The 25609-nt window shown below is 50.2% G+C and overlaps 1 protein-coding gene across 2 annotated transcripts in view; it reads right to left on the reverse strand.

The window, feature by feature from the left end:
• Nucleotides 1-25609, reverse strand: part of spag16 (sperm associated antigen 16) — a 1374442-nt gene that overhangs the window by 282842 nt on the left and 1065991 nt on the right. The gene's annotated exons all lie outside the window — the stretch shown is intronic.

Here is a 25609-nt window from a genome sequence, read left to right on the forward strand (position 1 = left end):
AACGCCATGGGTCAGCTCCATGTTGTGCGTCAAGAAGCCCTCCGGCGAGCTCCGGATCTGTATCGACCCAAAAGATTTGAATAATATTATGAGGGAACAATACCCCACACCCAAACGAGAAGAAATCACGAGCGAAATGGCTCGGTCAAAAATATTCACCAAGCTTGATGCCTCAAAGAGTTTTTGGCAGATTCAACTGGATCAGTCTGGCAAGAAGCTGTGCACTTTCAACACTCCATTTGGCAGATACTGCTACAATAGGATGCCGTTCGGCATCATCTCGACCTCCGAGGTGTTCCATCGCATCATGGAACAGATGATGGAAGGCATCGAAGGGGTACGCGTCTATGTAGACGACGTTATCATCTGGTCCACCACACCACAGGAGCACATCAGTCGTCTCCAGCGTGTCTTTACACGAATACGAGATCAGGGCCTGCGCCTCAACTGAGCCAAGTGCTCTTTTAGCAAGACTGAGCTAAGGTTTTTGGGGATCCACATCTCCCGGTCAGGGGTGCGGCCGGATGCCAACAAAGTGGCAGCCATCGCAGCCATGCAGCAGCCGGCAGACAAGAAGGCAGTGCTGTGCTTTCTCGGGATAGTCAACTTCCTGGGGAAGTTTATTCCTAACCTTGCCTCGCTCACGACGGCTCTTCGCCACCTGGTCAAAAAGACAACGGAATTCCAGTGGCTGCCCGCACACCAGAGTGAATGGGAGGAGCTCAAGGTCAAGCTCACCACCGCCCTGGTACTGGCGTGTTTCGATACCACACGGGAAATGAAGATCTCAACTGATGCCAGCCAGTCTGGCATTGGGGCGGTACTCCTGCAACGGGACGACACCGCATCATGGGCCCCGGTCGCCTATGTGTCGCGGGCCATGACCCCCACGGAACAGCGCTATGCGCAGATTGAGAAGGAGTGCCTAGGCCTGTTGACCGGCATCGACATATTTCACGATTATGTGTATGGTCTTCCGCAGTTCACTGTGGAGACCGACCATCACCCCCTGGTCGGCATCATTCAGAAGGACCTCAACGGTATGACCCCTCGCCTCCAGCGCATTCTACTCAAGCTCCGGAGGTACGACTTCCAACTTGTCTACACACTGGGGAAGGACCTCACTATCGCAGATGCTCTGTCCAGGGCGGTTAACACTCCGCCCGAATCGGAGGGGTTCGTTTGTCAGGTCGACGCACAAGTAACCTTCACATCGGCCAATCTGCCGGCTACTGACGCACGTTTGGCCCACATTCACCGTGAGACTATGGCTGACCCCCTTCTACAACGTGTGATGCGCCACATGACGGAAGGGTGGCTCAAGGGGCAGTGCCCACAATTCTACAATGTCCGGGACGACTTGGCCGTCATTGATGGTGTCCTCTTGAAGTTGGACTGGATCGTGATGCCACACAGCATGCACCGGCTTGTCCTCGAACAACTGCACGAAGGCCATCTCGGAGTTGAAAAGTGCAGGCGAAGGGCCCGAGAGGCGGTGTACTGGCCGGGCATCAGCGACAACATTGCCAACATGGTGCTCAACTGCCCCACCTGCCAAAGGTTTCAGCCGGCGCAACCCCCTGTGACCCTTCAGCCCCATGAGTTGGTCACGACCCCCTGGGTGAAGGTGGGCGTAGACCTCTTTCATGCGTTCGACATGGACTACATCATTCTGATTGACTATTTCTCAAATTATCCGGAGGTCATACGCCTGCACGACATGACATCATCAGCTGTCATCCGGGCATGCAAAGAAACCTTTGCTCGCCATGGAATTCCGCTCGCCGTCATGTCTGACAACGGGCCTTGTTTTGCGAGCCAAGAATGGTCTTCCTTTGCCACTTCATACAACTTCACGCACGTGATGTCCAGTCCCTTGCATCGCCAGTCGAATGGCACGGCGGAAAAGGGCGTCCACATTGTGAAGCGGCTCTTCTGCAAGGCTGCTGATGCCGGATCTGACTTCTGTTTAGCCCTGCTGACCTATTGCTCGGCCCCACTGTCCACGGGCCTCTCACCAGCCCAGCTGTTGATGGGTCGCACCCTCAGGACCACTGTGCCGTCCATTCATGTTCCTGAACCCGACCATGCTCCAGTACTGCGAAGGATGCAACAACAGCGTGCTCAGCAGAAGGTGACACATGACGCTCGGGCAACTGATCTTCCAGTCCTGGCACCTGGAGACAACGTCCGCATACACCTACCGGAGGGTGGCTGGTCGGCAACCGCCGAGGTTCTCCGCCGCGTGGCTCCCCGCTCATTCCTGGTTCGCATGCCTGATGGCTCCATTCGCCGATGTAATCGGCGGGCCCTTTGTCTGGTTCCGCACTCGCTACGAGATCATGCACCGGTGCCACGCTCTCCTGTTGTCCCTGATGTCGACTTCGTTGAGCTTTCTGCCACGCGGCCTATTCCTCTCTACCCCGTGGCCAGGCCCATTCCTCAGCCGGTGGATCCTGACCCATCCTTGAGGCGGTAAACCCAAATTCGTCGCCCACCTGATAGACTGGACTTATGAGCCTGTTTGCACATTGGACTCACTGAATTGTTTTGCAATACTGTTAACGTGTTTCTTTCTCGTCGTTCCAGAAGTTCTCTTTCGATATTTGCTGATTGCACTTGTTTTGTTTGTGGTACAACCTCGTTGCTCTGTTGCACCTGACACCTTCCTATGTATATAGTTTAGCCTCATGTACATGTTGTAAATATTACACACACATACTCAGATGCACTCAGTACACACCAATATTTATTACCATGTAGGCACATATCCTTGTGAAAAGGGGGGATGTCATGATATCCACATTAACATCATGGTGCAATCACACACACACACTGATGGACTGGTAGTTGGACCAACCAGCACACACACAACATCACAGCCAATCACCAGTGAGAGCACACGCACTATAAAACAGGGAACACCACAGTTCCCGCTCATTCTACCAGGAGATAGCTCAGAGCACAGAGCTCACAGCGTGCCACTCAGACATACACCATGTACTGAGTGCCTCACCAAGATAGTGATAGGGCTAGGTCCACAGGTTAGCTGGTGAAGCACAGACCTCAGCCAGCAGTTAGTAGTTGTTATTGTTAAAGACAATAAAACAGAGTTGTACCATCTACAGTCGTGTTGGATCATTTGTGCATCGGAACACCCAACACGACAGTGATCGTCTCCCTAGATGCAGAAAAGGCCTTCGACAGAGTCGAATGGCAATACCTCATAGAGGTACTGGAACAGTTCGGGCTTGGAACAGGGTTCACCTCCTGGGTTGAGCACCTACACAATGCTCCCATGGCGAGCGTATGGACCAACAATACGAACTCCTGATACTTCCAGCTGCACAGGGGCACCAGACAAGGATGCCCACTGTCCCCGTTGCTGTTCGCTCTAGCGATCGAACCACTAGCAATCATGCTCAGAGCAGCAAAAAGCTGGAGGGGGATCCGAAGGGGAGACAGAGTCTCACTCTATGCAGATGATCTGCTCCTCTACATTTCGGATCCACAGAGCAGCATGGACGGAACCATCGCGCTCCTGAAAGAGTTTGGCGCTTTCTCGGGCTACAAACTCAACATGAGCAAAAGCGAGATCTTCCCGGTACACCCACAAGTAAGTGGGGCAGCCCTAATGGGACTGCCGCTTAAACAAGCCCGACACAAATTTTGCTACCTGGGGATCCAAATAGCCCATGACTGGAAAGGGATCCACAAATGGAACCTCACCAGTCTGACAGAGGAAGTAAAAAAGGACCTGCAAAGATGGAACTCCCACTCTCCCTCGCGGGGAGAGTCCAGACAATCAAAATGAACGTGCTGCCCAGGTACCTCTTTCTATACCATTCTATCCCGATCTACATCCCCAAGGCCTTTTTCAAAGCACTAGACAAACTAATCATGGCGTTCGTATGGGGGGGGGAGAGAATGCTAGGATCCCAAAGAAGGTCTTACAAAAAACAAAATCCAGGGGGGGGCTTGCCCTCCCAAACCTACAACTTTACCACTGGGCGGTGACGGCCGAGCGAATAAGGGGATGGATCAAGGAGCCAGAAGCCGAATGGGTGCGCGCGGAGTGGGCCTCCTGCAGGGGAACCTCCCTCCGGGCCCTCACCACGGTGGTGCTCCCATCCCCACCCAAAAAACACTCCAGCAGCCCGGTGGTAATAGCCACCCTCCAGTCCTGGAACCAACTACGGCAACAATTTGGCCTGACCAGAATGTCGGGTAAAGCTCCCATCTGCAACAACCATAGGTTCGCACCAGCGCTGACTGATGCCACCTTCAAAAGGAGGGGACAGGACAGAGGGACACTGACAGTCAGGGACCTATACACGGACGGCAGGATCGCAACACTGGGCGAACTGACAGAGAAATTCCAGCTAGCCTGGGGAAACAAGCTAAGGCACCTGCAACTAAATAACTTCCTACGAAAGGAGACAGGGACATACCCACAACCACCACGACAGACACTACTGGAAGAGTTACTGGACGCAAGAATACTAGATAAAGGAAACTGTAGTGACATGTATGACCGACTGGAAGAAGGGGCCGACACCGTATTGGACGCAACAAGAATGAAGTGGGAAGAGAACCTGGGGATCGAAATAGGGTGGGAACTCTGGAGCGAAGCACTGCATAGGGTCAACTCCACCTCCACGTGCGCAAGGCTCAGCCTGACACAACTAAAAGTGGTACATAGAGCCCACTTAACAAGAACCCGTATGAGTAGGTTCTTCCCGGAGGTGGAGGACAGATATGAGTGGTGCCAAGGAGGCCCGGCCAACCACGCCCACATGTTCTGGTCCTGCCCCAGACTTGTGGCGTACTGGACAGACTTCTTCGAGGCAATGTCCAAGGTGATGGGGGTGAACCGCCCGAAAGTGGCGGTCTTCGGGGTTTCAGACCAGCCAGATCTATTCCTGGGGAGGAGGGCGGATGCCCTTGCCTTTGCCTCCCTGATTGCCCGCCGTGGAATCCTGTTCGGCTGGCGGTCAGCAGCACCACCCAAAGCTGCAGACTGGCTGTCCGACCTCTTGGAATCTCTCCAAATGGAGAAAATCAAATTCGCCATCCGAGGGTCAGACGACGGCTTCCACAGAACGTGGGAGCCACTCACACAATTGTTCCGAGACCTGTTTGTGGCCAACAAACAAGCAGAAGAATAGCCAGGTAGCCAAGAAACAGGGGAAAGTAGCCAAAGCATGAGAGGGAGAGATAGACCGGGAGTGAGGGGGAGACAGCTAAATCTAAGAGGAAGGAAAGGCGAAAGGGAGGAGGCAGAAGCGGGGAGGGGGGGGGGGGAGGGTAGAGGGAAGAGACAGGGAACAATAGAGGAGAGCCAGGGAGGGGGAGGGGGGTGCAGGGAAATGTTAACAAACTTAACATCCACAGGAACAGAGAAAACGGGAAATAAGGGAGGGCCGCAGAAGCGGAAGTGCGCAGAAGCGGAATGTGACGACAACGGCAGCGAACTCCGTCTGGGAGAAGCAAGGGACGACAACACCACAAACAGATGCCTACTTATGTGTGTAAATAATTTTGCCAAGTGTACAGAGTTGCTGCTGTTGAGCGGGGGCATAATACCGTCCGATGACTTCTCAGGGAAAATTAAAACGTCAGCAGCAGCAGCGACCCATAGGGGAGTGGGGGTGAGTGCTCCGTTGGGAGGGTGTAGGAAGACTGAGGCGCGTGGGGTCACGTCTAGTTAATTGCTATTGTATATTCTCTTTTTGCACTATGTTAATGTTCAGTCTATTCTGCTGTGTTAGGATTATTACTATTTATCATGAAAAACTTTGCAAAACTTTAATAAAAATGAATTAAAAAAAAAAAACAGGAGCCCACCAGGTGTTGGCACTCTTCAGAAGCGCTTCCCATTGCAGAAGAAGCAGGGGATCTGCAGAGATCATCCTACAAGACGACACCTTCACCGCCACCTTTGGAACCCTCCCTGGCATACTGTCCCTCTCAGGGCTCAGGACTCAGCAGTGAACCCCACCCCTCTGTATCACCAGCTGTCTCCTCCTGGTAAGACTGGCAGCAATGACTGCCTCTGCCGTCACCTCCCAGGCAGTGTTCAGGAGGGCAGGCTTGAGTCAGGGAAGAGGGTGTCTCTCTCTGCTCCTCAGTGGCATGGAGCTGTGGGCACGTCTCAGACTCCCGGCCTCGGGGTGAGGGGCAAGTCTTCTCTAAGTCATCTTGGTGGTTTCAGTGACTGTGTGGTAAGCGAAGCACTTCCCGTCCCAGAGGGTGAGCCACAAGGCAGCCAATGCTGCCTGGGACGAGGTGGCGGCAACTGTCAGCTCGGGGAGTGTGGCCAGGAGGACTGGCCTCCAGTGCCAGAAAAAGGTCAATGACCTACACCGGGCAGCACGAGTGAGTAAACACCAACGTCCCCCACCCCCTTCAACCCCCTCCCTCTCACAAGGGAGCATCTCCCCCCCCCCCCCCGCAACCCCCTCCCCCCCCAAAACCCCCTCAGCAACCCCCAACCCTTCCTCCACCCGCTCCCCCTTCAATCCCCCCACTCCAAACCTCACTTCACACACCCCTCTCACCACTGTGACCCACGCGTGTGGCTAACGATGCCCCCTCTGAGTCTCCTCAGCAAAAGCTCTCCCATAATCGGCGGGAGGGGGCCCAGACTGGCAGTGGGGTGCTGGACTTGAGAATCCTCGCCTCCTTCGAGGAGCAGGCCCTGGTGGCGACTGGTGTGGCCGAGAACAGATCGGTCAGTCACGCGAAGGCTGGCAGATGCCACAGAGATTAGGAACCATCAGGCTCCACCCGGAGGACCTGTCAAACGTGAGTTGTTATTGTCTCACTGACTGACCCATCCCTCCCATTGACCACATGTCCATTCTCCCACAGGTCCTCCAGCCGACAGCGCTGGTCCATCCCAGGTGGCTCCCTCTCCTGACTCCCAGGAGAACACCTCGGAGGAGAGCTCCGAGGATACAACTATTATAGTCACGGCACAGCTGTCATCCCCACCCTCCACCAGCGCAGATACACACACCTCTGTGGGACATGTCAGTGGACAGGCTTCTGAGGCACAGTCTGGTAAGCACTACACTGCTGATGATGCACATCAGGTGGAAGCAGGAGACCCCAGGCAAGACAGCAGTCAGAGGGCTGCTGGATCCCAGGACCCAGCTGGGTCTCAGCCTGATGCTGAGTCTCTGGAAGTAGGTTACCGGAGCTGTCAGACATGATAGGGAGCGGCCGGGACATTCAGAGGGAGATGTCAGCGTCACTCCAGCAGGTCCATAGTCAATTAGAGGAGTCCCAGAGGCTATGGGTGCAGGAGATGGTGCCGGAAATCAGTGGCACCGAGGACAACACTGCTAGGGTGCTGACCGCAGTGGAAAGCCTGGTGCATGACGTCGGCACTATGAGTAAAGGTGTCCAAGGCATCGCGCAGTCGATGAAGGCCATGGCTGAGTGTCGCAACAGGATGTCTGCCTTGCTGGGGGATGTTACCCAGGACTAGGCTGACCTTGATCAGATTCTGCAGGATGTCCTGTTCTCAGATGGGAATGGCTGAGGCTCTGCGGAGCTCGTCGCAGTCGTAGGTGGGCATTGCCGAGGCGTTGCAGAGCATGGCTCAGTCACTGAGGAGCATCGCTGAGGGCGTTGATACGATGGTTCAGACCATGGGGAAAAGCAGGGCTGGCAGTGCCAGATGATGCAGGGGCAGCATGGGCTCGAATCAGCTGCCCCTCCATCCCAAGGCAGACCCCAGGGCCTTATGGCACCGACCGAGAGGAGGGGCTGCTCGGTGCCCACCTGGACCTGTCCCATGGGGCAGTGACGGTGGCCACCAGCTCCACCGACTTCGATCCCTCTGATGAGGCCGTGTCTCAGGGTCAGCACCACAGCGCGGCACGGCTACACATGTGCCGCCGACAAGTGAGTCGGGGCCCCCACTGGACATCAGGGGCGAGATTCTCCGACCCCCCGCCGGGTCGGAGAATCGCCGGGGGCTGGCGTGAATCCCGCCCCCGCCGGTTGCCGAATTCCCCTGCACCGGATATTCGGCTTGGGCGGGAATCGCGCCGCGCCGGTTGGCGGGCCCCCCCCCCGCGATTCTCCGGCCCGGATGGGCCAAAGTCCCGCTGCTAAAATGCCTGTTCCGCCGGCGTAGATTAAACCACCTACCTTACCGGCGGGACAAGGCGGCGCAGGCGGGCTCCGGGGTCCTGGGGTGGGCGCGGGGCGATCTGGCCCCGGGGGTGCCCCCACGGTGGCCTGGCCCACGATCGGGGCCCACCGATCCGCGGGCGGGCCTGTGCCGTGGGGGCACATTTTCCTTCCGCCTTCGCCACGGTCTCCACCATGGCAGAGGCGGAAGAGACTCCCTCCACTGCGCATGCGCGGGAATGCCGTCAGCGGCCGCTAACGCTCCCGCACATGCGCCGCCCGGAGATGTCATTTCCGCGCCAGCTGGCGGGTCACCAAAGGCCTTTTCCGCCAGCTGGCGGGGCGGAAATTAGTCCGGCGCGGGCCTAGCCCCTTAAGGTTGGGGCTCGGCCCCCGAAGATGCGTTTTGGGCGCCAGTCGGCGGACATCGCGCCGATACCAGAGAATTTCGCCCCAGGTACCGGTTACCCCCACCGCAGCTAAAATCACAGCAGCAGCAGGAGGAAGTCCTTAAGTGACTATTATTTGGCCTCCTAAAGGCCTCAATTGACCCATGGGAGACTGTGTCACCCATCACCTCCTCCACTGCTTGCAAATTTCTATGGTGTCACTGGCACCCAATTTTGCAGCTGCCCGAGACTGCCAACCCACCTTGTGGGGACACAACTGTAAGCTACTGTCATTGATCTGAAAGTTAATAGGACATGGTGGCACAGTGGCTAGCACTGCTGCCTCACAGCGCCAGGGACCCAGGCTCGATTCCGGAATAGGGTGACTGTGTGGAATTTGCACATTCCCCCTGTGTCTGCATGGGTTTCCTCTGGGTGCTCCGGTTTACTCCACAGTCCAGATGTGCAGATTAGATGGATTGACTCATGGGGCTGGGTGGGGGAGTGGGAGTAGGTAAAGTGCTCTTTCAGAGGGTGCAGACTCAATGGGATGAATGGCCTCCTTCTTAATTGTAGGGGTTCTCTGGATACATTCTTATGCCCCAATAACTCTGCTCAGCAGTCAAGCACACAGGGTAATTCTTACTGAGGTGAAGAGCATAACCACTTTACGATAGGAGCACACGTTCAGCTGTTGTCATAAGACATTTCATGGAAACACTGTGTTATTGCAAGCCAAGAAACAATCTAATGTGTTGTATGGAAGCATTCACCCACCACTTTGAAGTATAGAATCCTCTTGGGATAGTTTGCGATCACTGTGCAAAGATTGGTGTATTTAAGATCTATGACTGCTCGAGAGGGCACAATGGGCCTGACAGCACAGTCCCGACCTTGAAAGTTTCTATTTTCAGAAACTTGTTCATGTTTCTGAAATCTCCCATACATTTATGAATGATAAAGCACATGGAATAAGATGCAAAATTACTTTTCAGAATTCATACTTTATATTCTTAAGTCCAGCAATTGCCTTTAATTAGCAGCACTGTCAATGTGAGGACCATTCAAATGTAACTGGTTCCTCATGAAATAGGCAGAATCATATGGTGCCCATTTTACAACCTAAGCAAGTGAAATTGATTACCTTGTTCTCTGAACAGCAATCCAACTGAACACTTTGAATGGGCATGTCTAGAATTGGTGAAGGTGGCACCAGCTTGCTGAGTGAAATCATTGGAAACAAAGGAGGAGTAGGGTGTAACACAGGTTGAGACTTCACTATCTGCTATTTTTGCATGACTGCTCAAAATCAATTGCGACCTTTATGACTGCTATATCTGAACGAGGGGCTGCCAGAGCACAAATTGCCTTTAATGTGTGTGTCTGAGACTGTGTGGTTGGATCCCTTCGATCATATACACAAGGTAACAGTCTACTTACGCACCTGAAGTGGAGCCTGCAGCATGTCGAGGGACTGGAGCAAAAATGAGCCCAAACTGGAAGTGAGAAGGTCAGCTTATTGATCAACTAATCTTGCTGTCAGAAGCAATGGAAGTAAACAGGTGAGAGGATAGAAGGGTGAACAAAATGATGGGATTGTTAAAGCAAGTTGCAGATCAATCAGAGCTGCTGTGGCAAAATCACACTTTACACAGAATTTGGAAAAAAACTCATAGGGTTTGCCAACAGATGGTGATGAATTAACAAATCAATAGGCTTAAACATAACATCACTTGATTAGTTAATAACAATACCAGGTACCAGCCTCTTCTGTGTGGGCGACAGTAGAAAATTATCTGTCTAGATATCAGCAGAACCACTAGGCAATGGAAAGAATCCCTGAACAGACTTCCAGGTGCATAATCCTACTTAGTTACTGACTATTGACCTTCATTTCCAGCTGGCTTAATTGTAATGCTGATGAAGATAGATAATGGGTAAATTTTCTTTGCATGTTACCAGTGTTCCACTGTGCTTGCAGAGAATGCCAGTTGTAGATAGATTCATGATGCTGTTGAGGTGAGTCTCAACCAATTCTTCCTGGAGCACAGCTTTTTTCTTAAAGTGTGCAATCAATCAATTTATTCTCCAGACTCACTTTTATATTCATACTTTCTTACTTATTCAGCAATGCAAAACTGGTGTATTACCTGTTGTACACAATATGCTTTTAAATAGTGCATCATGCATGTATTGAGCCATTTGAGACAGCTAAACTTAATAACAGTTGGACTTTCGGATTTTGGACCACCAAAGCCAAATTAAATTCAGCAAAAAATAAAGACCAGCAGATGTTGGAAATCTGAAACAAAAACAGAAGCTGATGGAAACACTTTGAAATGAATTTTCATCACCCCTCTCCAAAGACGGGAACGGAAGTGGGCAGGTCCCCTGAAAATATCAGTGCCGGGCGGCAAATTGGTTTCAAGGCAGCGATCCCAGTGCCGGCAATAATAAGTAGTATGTGGTGGGAGGATAGGACAGGAATCCAGGGCGTGATTCTCTCAGCCTGGGGGCCGGACCGGAGAATCCCCGCGACAAGCGTGAATCGGGGCGCGCCGCCCCGACGGCGGAACGCGATTCTATGCAGAGCGGAGAATCAGTGCCATTGGCACTGGCGTGGTTGGCACGGCGCCCCCCCCCCCCCCCGCCGATTCTCGGCCCGAAATGGGCCGAGCGGCCGTTACAAAAAGCCCGGGTACCGAAGGCACCGTTCTAATCTGCTCTCAGCCGGCGGGACCGCGGCGTGGAAGGGTCCGGGGGTGGCCTGTGGGGGTGAGGGGGGGGATCGACCCTGGGGGAGGGGGCTTGGCCCGCAATCGGAGCCCACCAATCGGCGGGCCGGCCTCTCGGGCTGGGGGCCTCCTTTCTTCCGCGTCGGCCCCTTTAGCCCTACGCCATGTTGCGTCAGGGCCGGAGCCGAGAAGGGAGCCACTGCGCATGCGCGCGTTGTCGCCGGTGCCTCTGCACATGCACTCATTGACGCCGGTGCCACTGTGCATGCACGGACCCTGCGGCGCCCAGTTGACACCGGGATCAGCAGCTGGAGCGCCGTGGGTCGCTCCAATGCCTTGCTGGCCCCCTGCAGGGGCCAGAATTGCTGATCCTGAGGCCATGTCAACACTTAGCATCAGGATCAGAGAATCCCGCTGCCCGCTCCCCTCTAATTCAGGCCAATTAAACCTGTTAAAAAGCTTGTTTGGAGCTTGTGGGGGGGGAGGGGAAGAGTTTTCCCTCAGTGTGTTTGATTTATTTTAATTGATTATATGATTTGTCTAAAAATAGGAAAGAGTATAATAATAATAATCTTTATTGTCACAAGTAGGCTTACATTAACACTGTAATGAAGTTCCTGTGAAAAGCCCCTAGTTGCCACATTCCGGCGCCTGTTCAGGTACACAGGGGGAGAATTCAGAATGTCCAATTCACCTAACAACATGTCTTTCGGGACTTGTGGGAGGAAACCGGAGCTCCCGGAGAAAATGCACACAGACACGGGGAGAACATGCAGACTCCTCACAGACACTGACCCAAGCCGGGTATCGAACCCAGGTCCCTGGTGCTGTGAAGCAACAGTGCTAACCACTGTGGTACCATGCTGCCCACTGTCCAATATTCTGAGAGGAATATTTAAAGGAGAATGTAAGGATTTAGAAGCTGTCAGTTTCAGAGCAGCTAAGGCATGCTTTGGTGCGCTTTGTTGCCATCTGGTAGCACAGATCCCCTTCGGAGGTCCCTCCATGAGAGAGTCCTCCTCCTTAATCTTGGGGACCTGTGTGAAGGGTGTTGCACGCAGCAGTCGCAAGCGACCGTCATTTGCACAGATTAACGGACTCCCAAGATGCCTGCCTTTTCTGCAGCTTTGTGGAGTCCATGGACCATGTCTATATTAAATATATTAGTATGCACCCCCTTTTTAGTTTTTTGACAAACCCTTTGTTCCAATTTTATTTACACTTCAGCCCCATGCTCCTGATCTATGGGCACCCAGTCCGAAGAGGGGCGGGGAAGGAGAAGGACCTCCTTGTGACCCTGCTCTTGGACCTGGCAAAACTTCCCATTAACAGATCCAGGCAGCAGACGACTGAGAGTGGGGGTCATCCAGCCTGATTGCTTGCCCCTCTTCCGCGGCTTCATTCGCGACCGGGTGTCCCTGGAGAGGGAGCATGCAGTGTCCATGGGCACCATCAAGGCTTTCCGTGCCTGGTGGCCGTCAGAGGCTCTGAGGTGCTTCATTTACCCTTTTAATCACCTTTTGGTTCAATGCTTTTAAATTTCATTTGCTGTTTGTTTTTGTTTAGGGCAGTGCCCCTTTAGCAGCAGCCCCTTTTAATTTTTCCCTCAGTTTGTTGATTTAGTTTAATTAGTTGGAATTTAAAATAGTTCTGACCAGCTAAGAGGAGGCAGATACACAGTGGGGAACCAATCATGGCTGATCCAGGACATCAGCCCACCCCCATCAGAAGATCAGTGTGGTAAAGGAGGGAACTGGACACTTGATAAGGGGGTGCCTTTTGGTGCTACATAGGTGGCAAGGAGGGTGTGCACTTAGCACCTGTGCTTTGCCTGTGCCTCCCTGGCATCATGGTTGAAGAAGAACAGGGAGCAAGGCTGCCAATTGGATGGCCATTGTTATGGATGAGACGTTTTCAGAACCCCAAAATGTATCATGGAGTTCAACCAACCTCTCCCTTTAATGTATTTGTTGCTTTTCCGAGCACACGGGTTTTTCCCTAGGTGTGGAATTACAATTATGAACACGTGGGTTTTTAAACACAAAACACTGTTTATTCCATGAACTCAACTTAACATCTGAAATAAACATTGGATCTCTTAACACCCCTTACTTCAAAGATAACTCAGAAACTATTGCAACAGTAAATAATTCCTTAAAATGCTCCTTCAAACTTCCAAGAGACTTAACACCTTTAAACAAAATCACATCAGGTTAAAGGATATATATTTTTTCTGTAGAATGACAGAGATATATTCGCTTGGGTGGCTTCAGCTCCAACACCTTGCTTTCTTCCTGCAGCTCTCTGGAGACATACAGACACACCCAAGCTGCTTTCTCAAACCTGGCTTTCTCCCTTCAAGCAGGTCACAGCAAACCAGAACTTCTCAAGCTGCTGTCTCAAACTGGCTTTCTACTTTTAAACTGCTCTCAGCAAAACCAGCCAGGCACTTTTTAGCTGCTCTCAGCAAACCCAGCCAGGCACTTTTCAAACTGCAAAACCAGACTGCAAAATGGCTGACCTGACCTCAGCTCCACCCACGCTCTGACATCACTGTTTTCTTAAAGGTACATTGCTTAAACATCCATGTCTTAAAGGTACTCTCACATGACACCATCTACACAGAAGGAAGGTTCTAGTTGGCAATGGGTACATGACTGTCAGTGGTGTGAGCTTCGTGGAGATAAACAACAACGCCCTTCATCGGAAGTGCAGAACCCAAGTCATCAGGTGGGCATGGGAGAGGAAAGATGGACAGGAAGGCAATGGCGGCCAAACCCTCAACAGATGAAAGACTAATGTCAAGGAGACTGTGAATCTCAAGGCAGATGGTTACAGATACCTGGGCCCTCATTGCTAAAGACCTCACACCTCTCTGCACTGGTCGCTACAGCGGCCAACAAAGTCATTGTAGCCTTGAAGACCTTCACTTCTGGCTTCTTAGAAGGATCATCAAAGGATCTTACGGGTATCTCAAAATGGGCTGCACTCATACTGCATCTCGCTGGTCAATGATACTGGGCAAAATACTCCGTTTGGTAGATTATTTTCTCTCGCCAGAGCTGAATTGCATCGCGTAAATCAAGAGGCGATTCACAATTCTTTGCCATTCAAATTTATGCATGCAAGGGAATCCTGAGGGAATCCCGCCGTCCGGCCACCATGTTGAATGGGTGGCCCGATTGCGAGGTTCTCTCCCCACCCCCCCCCGCCCCCACGCTGTGCAACACAATTTAGCCCCCGGACACAGTATTCCAAATGTGGCCTAACCAGCGCTCTAGAAAACTGTAAAATAATTTGAGAGCTTTTATATTCAATACCCCATCCAATGAAGGCAAGCATGCCATATTTCTTTACCACCATTTCCACTTGTGCTGCCACTTTTAAGAAACTGTGGACCTGCACAGATATCTCTGTGTCTCTATGCTCCTGATGGTTCTGCCATTCATTTATAGCTCCCACCTGAATTGGGTCTACCAAAATGTATCACCTCGCATTTGTCCGGGTTAAATTCCATCTGCCATTTCTCCGCCAAATTTTTCAGCCTGTCTATATCCTGCTGTCTTCTCTGACAATCTTAATCGCTATCTGCAACACCTGCAATCTTAGTATCATCTGCAAACTTGCTAATCAGACCAGCTACGTTTTCTCCCAAGTCATTTATATATATTACAAACAGCAGAGGCCCCAGTACCGATCCCTGCGGAACACCACTAGTTACAGATCTCCATTCGGAAAAACACCCTTCCACTGCTACCCTCTGTCTTCTATCGACAAGCCAGTTCTGAATCATCAAGCTAGTTCACCCCTGACCCTGTGTGATTTAATCTTTTGCACCAGATTGCCATGAGGAACCTTGTGAAATGCTTTACTAAAGTCCATGTAGGCAACATCCACAGCCCTTCCCTCGTCATTCATTTTTGTCACCTCTTAAAAAAACTCAATTAAATTAGTGAGACATGACCTCCCTCGTACAAAACCATGCTGTCTGTCGCTAATAAGACCATTCACTTCCAAATATGCATAGATCGAGAATATTTTCCAACAATTTCACAATCACTGACGTCAAGCTCAGCGGCCTATAATAACCCGGATTATCCTTGCAACCCTTCTTAAATAACGGTACAACATTGACTAACCTCCAATCCTCTGGGATCTCACCTGTAGCCAATGAGGACACAAAGATTTCTGTTAGAGGCCCAGCAATTTAATCTCTTGTCTCCCTCAGTAATCTGGGATAGATGCCAACTGGCCCTGAGGATTTGTCTACCTTAATGCTTTTTAACACACCTAACACTTCCTCGTAATAATGACCTGTTCTAAAGTATTTACATATCCCTCTGAGACATCACCAATCAACTTGTCTCTCTCCTTTGTGAATACTGATGCAAAATACTCATTAAGAATCTCACCTGCTTCCTTTGGTTCTACCCATAATTTCCCTCCTTTGTCCTTGAGTGGACCAACTCGTTCTCTAGCTACCCTCTTGTTCCTAATATACGTATAAAATGCCTTGGGATTCTCCTTTATCCTGTCTGCCAAGGACATTTCGTGACCCCTTTTTGCCCTCCTAACTCCCTGCCTGAGCTCTTTTCTACTTTCCTTGCATTCCTCAAGTGCTTCATCTATTTTTAGTTGCCTAGACCTCACATATGCATCTTTTTTATTTTTGACTAGACTTGCAATTTCCCTAGTCATCCACGGTTCCTGAATCCTACCTTTCCTGTCTTTCCGTTTCATCGGCACATGCCTGTCCTGGACTCCCATCAACTGCTCCTTAAAAGACTCCCACGTGCCAAATGTGGATTGACCCTCAAACAGCCTCTCCCAAACAACAGCCTCCAAATTCTGCCTAACATGCTTGTAGTTAGCATTACCCCAATTTAGCACCTTAACCCTAGGACAACACCTGGCCTTTTCCATGAATGTCCGAAAGCTTACGGAATTGTGGTCACATGTTCTCCCACAGCAACTTACCAAAGAAACCTTCCTGGACACGCTTAACAAATCCTTCATCTCCAGACCCCTAACCCTAAGGGATTTCCAATCAATATGAGGAAAAGTCTCCCACTACAAAAGCCCTATTATTATTTCTACATCCATCCAGAATCTGCTTACATATTTGTTCTTCAACATCCCGTGGGTTGTTGGGAGGCCTGTAGTACACCCCCATCATAGTGACTGCCCCCCTTCCTGTTTCTGCTTTCTGCCCAGTGTCTCGTTACTTGAATCTTCCAAGGTATCCTCCCTCTGAACAGCTGTGATATATTATCAAACCAGTATTGCAACTTCTCCACCTCTTTTACCTTCCCCCCTGTTCATCTGTCTTACCCGTTATACTCCATGCATTGAAGCAGATACACTCTAGACCTCCAGGCCCACTGAGTTCGACCTCCCCCAGCTTACCCTTCCTCTCAGCCAGCCTGGCCCTGGTACCATGCTCATCCCCAGTCTCTACACTTGCTGGCTTACTGTTCTGATTCCCACCCCTCTGCCACATTAGTTTAAACCTACCCGAACCATACTAGCAAACCTCCCAGCCAGGATATTGGTGCCCCTGCAGTTCAGGTGTAACCCGTCCTTCTTGTACAGGCCCCACCTTCCCTGGAAGACATCCCAGTGATCAAAAAAACTGAAGCGCTCCCTCCTGCACCACATGCTCAACTGCACTCTCTCCCTGTTGCTAACCTTGCTAGCCCGCGGCACGGGAAGTAATCCTGAGATTACTACCCTAGAGATCCTGCTTTTTAATCTTCTACCTAGCTCCCTAAATTACCGTTGCAGGACCTCGCTACTCTTTCTACCTATGTCATTAACATTGATTAGAAAAATAATTATAATTCTTCTTGTGGCTGATATATGGCCAAACAGCCCGCATTATGTTTAGAATCCCAGGGGACTTGCAGTTTCAACTTCAACATTACCCAGTGAGTATCATGTCAGGAGATGTTATGATCTAAAACCTGTTTCACTCACAAGATATCGTATATCTATGATACCTTTAAGGCTGATGAGTTATGATTCTCTCACAGCAGCAATGCATCATCAGCATAAAATTTCCCATCTGTTATTGTATCATGATAGAGAAATGGGGGAAAATATGAATCTGGTTGATGTAAAGCTAACAATTTCCTAAGCTTAACAGTAAAGGATTATGGTGAAGGATCCAGTTTACTAAAATTTGGCTTGTTACTCAAATACTTTAGATATAAGGATGGGTGAAATTATTTTATGAAATAAGTAGCATAAGTGACTTATGACCACCCCCTCTCTGACAGGCCAATAGAATTCTTACCTCAAACATTATTATGTTTCATCTTTTCAATTATAGAAAAATCCCTCTTTCCTTTTTGACTGACAAGACACACTCAAACAAATCTTGGAGTGAAATATTAAATAAGGTCTACAGCTTGACTGGCATGAATTAAACAAAGAAAGGTCTTGCTATATAGCTGTCATTTTTCTGTCGAACCCTCAGGGATGAAGGATTCATCTTTGTCAGATGAAAAGAGCGTAGACAGTTATAATCGTTTCACAATAAGCGCTGAAAATGATGGCAGCAGCGACATCAGTAGTCAATATCCATTACTGGATGGAAGGAACAGAAATACAGAATCCACTCTGGATGATTGTGTTATATTTCAGGCACAAAATGAGATTATAGCAGGACCACAAGAGATTTTCCACCATAATTAGGATTCTGGGCCGATAGCTGGGCTGTATTACAACTTCTGAAGATTAAGCCCTATAAATCTCAACTATGAAATATGTAAGGCATGTGTGCAAACTCTTTATTCCTTTGTTTTGAATAATAGTTAAATTTAAAAATAACCTACTGCCGTGATTTAACCAAAATGTTTCGAAGCATGGTAGTGAGCGAAAACTACCGCGAGCTTCCCGACGCATGGACTTGCGAGTCCGACACCGAAATAAAACGTTAATTCATCCACTTAACGAGGTCCCAGGTGCTTCACGCCACAAATTATGGTCCCGCCGGCTGATTCGCCAGGGCTGCATGCACCAGCTCCCCGCTAACAAGGGAGAGCAGCACTTAAACCGTTCCTGCACAGCCAACTCCACTCAGCTCGCATCCATGTCACCGAGAACACCAGCCCCGCGATTTGGGGATTCTGACCTGGGCAGGTGATTGAACGTGGTCAAAGCCAGATGGGATGCCTTCTTCCCCGAGGGTATCAGAGGGTCAGCCACAGGGCTGCCAGTGCCACTGGGAGAAAGTGGCAGCGGCCGTCAGCTTGGGCAATGTGACCAGGAGGACCGGCACCCAGAGCCCTAAGAAGATCAATGACCTCCACTGGGCCATATGGGTGGTTGACACCGGACCCCCCTCCCCCCACCACGAGAATGCGCCTGGCACCGCCCCCCCCGCGCAGCACCGTTCCGTGCTCCATGTCCAGCAGTGCCGCCAACTTCTACCCAACCCATTCCCCCTCCCCCTACTTCCATCCCCCATACTCATCAACCCCCCCATTGCCCCCTATTCCTCCCCGCATACTCCCCATTCACCCCCGCATAATCCTCATTTCTCGCAAGGGTGGGGGGTGGGGCTCTGGGGTGGTGGTTTCGGATGGAGGTTTGAGGAGACAGACATAGAACATAGAAAATACAGCACAGAACAGGCCCTTCGGCCCACGATGTTGTGCCGAACCTTTGTCCTAGATTAATCGTAGATTATCATTGAATTTACAGTGCAGAAGGAGGCTATTTGGCCCTTTGAGTCTGCACTGGCTCTTGGAAAGAGCACCCTACCCAAACTCAACACCTCCACCCAACATCAAGGGCAATTTGGACATTAAGGGCAATTTATCATTGGCCAATTCACCTAACCCGCACATCTTTGGACTGTGGGAGGAAACCGGAGCACCCGGAGGAAACCCACGCAGACACGGGGAGGACGTGCAGACTCCGCACAGACAGTGACCCAAGCCGGAATCGAACCTGGGACCCTGGAGCTGTGAAGCAATTGTGCTATCCACAATGCTATCGTGCTGCCCTTAAGAACAAATAAATCTACACTATATCATTTTACCGTAATCCATGTACCTATCCAATAGCTGCTTGAAGGTCCCTAATGTTTCCGACTCAACTACTTCCACAGGCAGTGCATTCCATGCCCCCACTACTCTCTGGGTAAAGAACCTACCTCTGATATCCCTCCTATATCTTCCACCTTTCACCTTAAATTTATGTCCCCTTGTAATGGTTTGTTCCACCCAGGGAAAAAGTCTCTGACTGTCTACTCTATCTATTCCCCTGATCATCTTATAAACCTCTATCAAGTCGCCCCTCATCCTTCTCCGTTCTAATGAGAAAAGGCCTAGCACCCTCAACCTTTCCTCGTAAGACCTACTCTCCATTCCAGACCATATGGGTCATTCCTCCCCCTTTCTCCCCACCCCCCCATATGGTCTGGCTCCTGAACCCCCCATTCGAAACCACCACCCCCAAGTCTCCCCCATCCTTGCGATGAATGATGCGTGCAGCTAGTGATGCCCCCTCACTTGGTTGCATGGTGTACCGAAAACAACCTCTCTCTAAATGTCGGAAAGACCAAGGAACTGATCATCAACTTCAGGAAGCGTAGCACGACACACACTCCCGTCTGCATCAATGGCTCCGGAAGTGGAGGTGGTCGGTAACTTTAAGTTCCTGGGGGTCACCATCACATACAGTCTGTCCTGGTCCATTCACGTTGATGCAACAGTCAAGAAAGTCCAACAGCGTCTCTACTTCCTACGGAAGCTAAAGAAATTCAGCATGTCTGCATCGACTCTCAAAAACTTCTACAGTTGTGCCATAGAGAGCATCCTATCCGGCTGCATCACAACTTGGTATGGCAACTGCTCGGTCCAAGATCGCAAGAAACTGCAGAGTGTGGTGAACTCAGCCCAACGCATCACACAAGCTTGCCACCCTCACATTGATTCTGTGTACACCTCCCGCTGCCTCAGGAAGGCAGACAGCATTGTCAGAGACCCCTCCCACCCAGGCTTTGCCTTCTTCCAGACCCTTCCATCAGGGAGAAGGTACAGAAGTCAGACGACCCGCACATCCAGACATAGGAATAACTTCCTTCCCACAGCTACAAGACTCCTCAACGACTCCCCCTCAGACTGATCTGTTCCCTGTAAGAACACTATTCACGATGCCCTATGCTGCTCCTGCTCCTGTATTTGCTTTGTTTGGCCTATTGTTCTGCACTGTAACCAATCACTGTTGGTCAATGAACCATTTGTCAATGTACTCTGTTGATTATTCTCTTTGTCTACTACGTACGTATTGTGTACTTTCCCTCGGCTGCAGAGAAATACTTTTCACTGTACTTCGGTACATGTGACAACAAATCGAATCAAATCAAATAATTCCTTAGTAGGTTGACAGAGTACTACAAATTTGGCTAATCCCGAATCAAGATGCTAGGTATAGACTGGTGTGTAGGATTAATATCACAACCCAAAAAGAATTACTGGTGGAACCCAACCTAGACCTTGAAAAAGCCATTGAGAAAGCCTTGTCCCTGGAGAATGCTGAAAAAGGGGCTCAAGAACATCAAGCGATGCCGGACAGTAGGGTGCTCAGGTTGGGAGGAGGGTCCTTGTTTAGAGAAGCCTGCATTTCAGGTGAAAGCACCCACATGCCTTGTCCACCATCAACCCAATATTCCGTTGGGAGTCTTGGAGGCCTCAGAAACAGCTGGATAACCTCATGGGAGTGGCCAGGAAGACCATCAGTATGGGTACACATAGACTTCGCTGTCAATTATTAGCGTCAATGCTCCTTTTCCAGTTGAAACCATGGACGGGATTCTCCGTTGCCTGACCTGATATCGTAATCGCCAATCGGGCTGAGAAACTCTTCCAACACCCAAATCAGGGGCGGCGCCGGTTTGACACCGGTTTTTGAGACTCCCCGTTCTGAAATGGTGTCACCGTGTTGCGCACCGCATGCCATTGGAACGACGTTGACGCGTCATCGGAAGGCCCTCCCCCGATGCTCGCCCCCCCCACCCCCCGAGGGGCTGAGTTCTCGACCTCGCGGTTGACGTGTGGTGTGAGCGGTCGGAACTCTGAGTGGCGGCCGCAGACTGTGTCCAGCACCGCCACAGACGGCCAGGAGCTGCCTATACAGCCGGAGAATTGCCATGTCCCTGGCCGTGCAGATGCACGGTGGCGGCCTGCAATGGCTGCGCAGTGCAACATGGCGCCAGCCACATGCGTACCTGGCCTGCAAAATAGTGCCCCCCTTTCGGCAGCTGGCGAGACCCGGACCACTCCCCAACAGTACCCCCAGCCCCTGCCAAAGTGCCCCCTGCCTGCGGATCAGCTCTTCCCCGACTGTGGAGGCGCTGGACTAAGTCCGCAGCCACGAAGCCGAGTTCCCGAAGAAAATAGCCCACGCGACCGACGCCGTCGGGAACGTGGCTGGTCGGGGGCGGAGCATCGGGGAGTGGGCCTCAGGCAATGTCCAAAGGCTGCCGATATGGCGTGTGGCGTACTCCTCGAGTACACCGCAGTGGAGGGGGCGGAGCATCACGAAAGCAGCGGCGCCCCGATTTTGTCGGAAACGGGGATTCTCCAGCTGATTTCTGGCATCAGCGACCGGAGAATCCCGCCCTAGGTCTGTACGCCGTGGCTACAACTTCATTTTTGTTCCAGGATAAACGTTCCTTGCCTTCTAGCCTGCTTCCCTTGAAATTATTATGGTGGTTTATCAGCGAGACTGCTGCTCCAATGTCGAGTTCCATGTCAATGGCGTGTCCATTCACCTTCAATGGAATCCGGATGGGTGCAACTTGGGGGCTATTATGCAATGCAACTGCTGGCATGCGTCCTCCTGGTCGTCGGCATAATATGTTTGACCACTAGGGGGTGGTAATGCCAGGAAGGATTTGCGGGGAACCACGCCCAACCTGCAGCCTGCGACTGCCATCTTGATCTTCTGGTCAGGGGAGTCACCCCAGTTGCGCCCAGGTGCGTCATAGCAATGGCCTTGGGTCCTGCAGTCAATCCTGCTTGGCGGAAGCTCGCATCTTTCGTGCCTGAGGGTGGCCGGTCAGTGGTCGCTCCAATGACCGTGGTTCAGGCCCTGCAACTCTTGGACCCCTTGCCCTGTGCTCTCTCAGGAAATGGCGATGTCCACCACCCGTTGGAGGGTTAAGTGGGCCCTCGTAAGGAGTTTCCTCTGGGTGTCGGCATCTCGAAGTCCGCAGATGAAACGGTCCTATAGTATTCGGACAATGCGGCCCCAAGCTCACATGAAGCGGCGAGCATCCTCAAGTGCGCCATAAAGGGGCCATTGGATTCTTCTTGGGCCTGCGAGATTGTGTGAAATCAGAACCGGCAGACCATTATCGGGAACTGTGGTCCTTGACCAGGGTCACCAATGTGGCAAAAGACTTGGAGTCCAGCCTGTCCGGGTGGGTGAGGCTTTTGATGAGTACACTGGTGGGTCCCTCAATTGCGGTCAGTAGGATAATGGTTTGTCGCTCATCCCCAACAAATGTGTTTGACTGAAAAAAATATTGTACCCGCTCGACATACTGGATTCAGTCATCGGTATCAGCATTGAACTGTCCAAGTTTCCCGATGTGCGGCACCTCACGGCTTGGGATGGAGGACTCCCTGGGCCTGGACGAAATAGGTTGGTGGTATAATGCACGATGATTGCGGCAGTTCCACTTCACCTTTGTCACAACTGTAGAATCAAACGGAAGAGACACTGGAACGCTCGGTAGGATAGGAATGAAAAAAGATTTATCATGGTATACACAATAATTAAACTCCTCTCCCCGAAGGGCCACTATCCAGGACCTTCACCCAGGTCGGGGTTTATATGCTGAGAGGTTCTCCCTTATGCCATGTGAGAGTACCTTTAAGAAATGGGTGTTTAAGAAATGTGTCTTTAAGAAATGGAACTGCTCATGTTACTGAAGTGATGTCAGAGGGTGGGGGGAGCTGAGCTCACTTCTGCTTTTTGAGTTTCAGTTTGAGAGAGCAGCTTGGGTGTGTCTGTGTGTTTCCAGTGAGCTGCATGAAGAAAACAAAGGGGCTGTAGCTGAAGTAACCAAAAGCAGCAGCACGGTTGAACCCTTTCTCACTATATAAATTGAATGTAACCTAATGTGCTCATGTTTGAAGGTTGGTTAAGTCTTTTGGATGTTAAAAGGACAGCTGAAACAATTACTTAGTCTTTGGGGGTTATCTTTGAATTAATGGGTGTTAAGATATTCAATGGTTGTTTTAAAAAGGTTAACTTGAGTTGTTAGAATAAACATTGTTTTGTTTTAAAAAAACACATGTCCATTTATGCTGTATCACACCTGTAGAGTGGGCCGTGTGCTCCCCACACCACAATCTATTAAAAGTTGTGGGTCAGTAGAACTCCATGATACACTTTGGGGTTCTCTAAACTCTGACCCAGAATCCTTATTAAGAGAAACCCTGTCCCCGATTACCGGGAGAATACATACTCTGAAGTGAAAGGGAGGAATCATATAAGAGCTTAGTCCTTGGTCCTCAAGGGGCTTTTCGCAGTAACTTCATTGCAGTGTTAATGTAAGCCTACCTGTGACAATAAAGATTCTTATTATTATTATCAAGGGGGTCGTAACAGAATTGTCAATCCTCAATTGTAATTATTGGAATTTTCAAGATTGAGACGGACTTTTGTTAGATAATGGTATCAAGGGATATGGAGTTGAGGTCAACCATGATCTAACACAACGGCAGAACTGGCTCAAGGGTTTGAATGGTTTATGACCCTTCCTAAGGTTCCAATGATATCTGTCAAGAGCTTTTTCAAAGTATTTACAATAATGAAACAGGTCATTTGGCCCAACATGTCCATGCCGGTGTTTATGTTGCACACAAGTCTCATTTTGTGCAGTGTTAAGCAGTAAAGGATAAAACTGAATTGCACTGTGACAAATTGAATGACAAATTGGATTGAGTGAAAAGCAGAATACAGCAGTTGCTGGAAATCTGGAATAAAAACAGTAAATGCAGGAAATTCTCAGCAGGTTAGGCAGCACGCGTGGAGAGATAAACAGAGTTAATGGATGGAATTCTCCCATGCCCCCACCGGTGGGATCAATGGTGGGGTAAGGAGTGGGGTCGCAAAAATCGGTTTATTTTCACCGCAGCGTAAGGTGTTCCTTAAGTTTACGTTAAGCATCACTACAGTCATAGAGTCATGGAGCTTTTACAGCACGGAAAGAGACCTTTCGGCCCATCATGTCTGTACTGACCATCAGGAACCTATCTACTCTAATCCCATTTTCCTGCAAAGTATCGTACAGCACAGGAACAGGCCCTTCGACACTTGGCCCGTAGCCGTGTATGCTATGGTGTTACACGTGTTCATCTAAATACTTCTGAAATGTTTTGAGCGTTCCAGACACTACCAGCCTTTCAAGCAGTGAGTTCCAGATGCAAACCAGCTCTGGCTGAAAAAGGTTTTTCTCACATCCCCTCAATACCTCCTGTCTCTTACCACTATGCCTTGGCTAATAAAGGCAAGTATCCATATGTCTTTTTAACCACCTTCTCTACCTGTCTTTCTGACTTCAGGAATCTATGAACACGCAGATCAAGGTCCCTTTGTACTTCATTGCGTCTCACCATTCATTATATATTCCCTTGCCTTGTTAGTCCTCCCTAAATGCATCACCTCACACTTGCCAAGGTTAAATTCCATTTGCCACTGTTCTGCCCATCCATATTGTCCTGTAATCCAAGGCTTTCCTCATCATTATTTACCACACCACCAATTTCGGGGGGAATCCTCAGTTGAGGGAAAAAGAAGACACCTTACTTGCATATTTAAAGCTCAAAAGTCATTTGCAAGGTCCTTCAACAGCTAACTGCTCTTTCTACTTTGTCACAAGTATGAGCGAACATCTATGACAAATGTTGACAAAGAGGAAGGCCTGAACTCAGGTGAAAATCCATAGACTTAATTTAAATAAGTTTCAGAATACCATTCAGTACAGAATTTACAAAAGATTACACCTATTGCACTAAAAACTGAATGCCATCAACAGGGGCTCACGGTTTGGCTTGCCAGAACCATCAAATTTGCTGATTGAGTAGTTGAAGTAAAAACAATTTGGGAAGAATTTTACGCATTGAAACACATTAGGATCTCTCTGGATAGATGAATGAACTTTTCTCATACATAATCATCCTATGATCTTGGAAACGTATTTTCATGTGCATGAAAACTCAGTATGAAGAGTAAAATAAGAAAAATTATTCCCATGGACTTTAGGAAATAAAGGCTATTAAGTGCAATTAGCAGACTTGCAAGCATCTTCATATTGCT

The sequence above is a fragment of the Scyliorhinus torazame genome, chromosome 2 (genome assembly GCF_047496885.1).
Source record: "Scyliorhinus torazame isolate Kashiwa2021f chromosome 2, sScyTor2.1, whole genome shotgun sequence".
Classification (NCBI taxonomy): domain Eukaryota; kingdom Metazoa; phylum Chordata; class Chondrichthyes; order Carcharhiniformes; family Scyliorhinidae; genus Scyliorhinus; species Scyliorhinus torazame.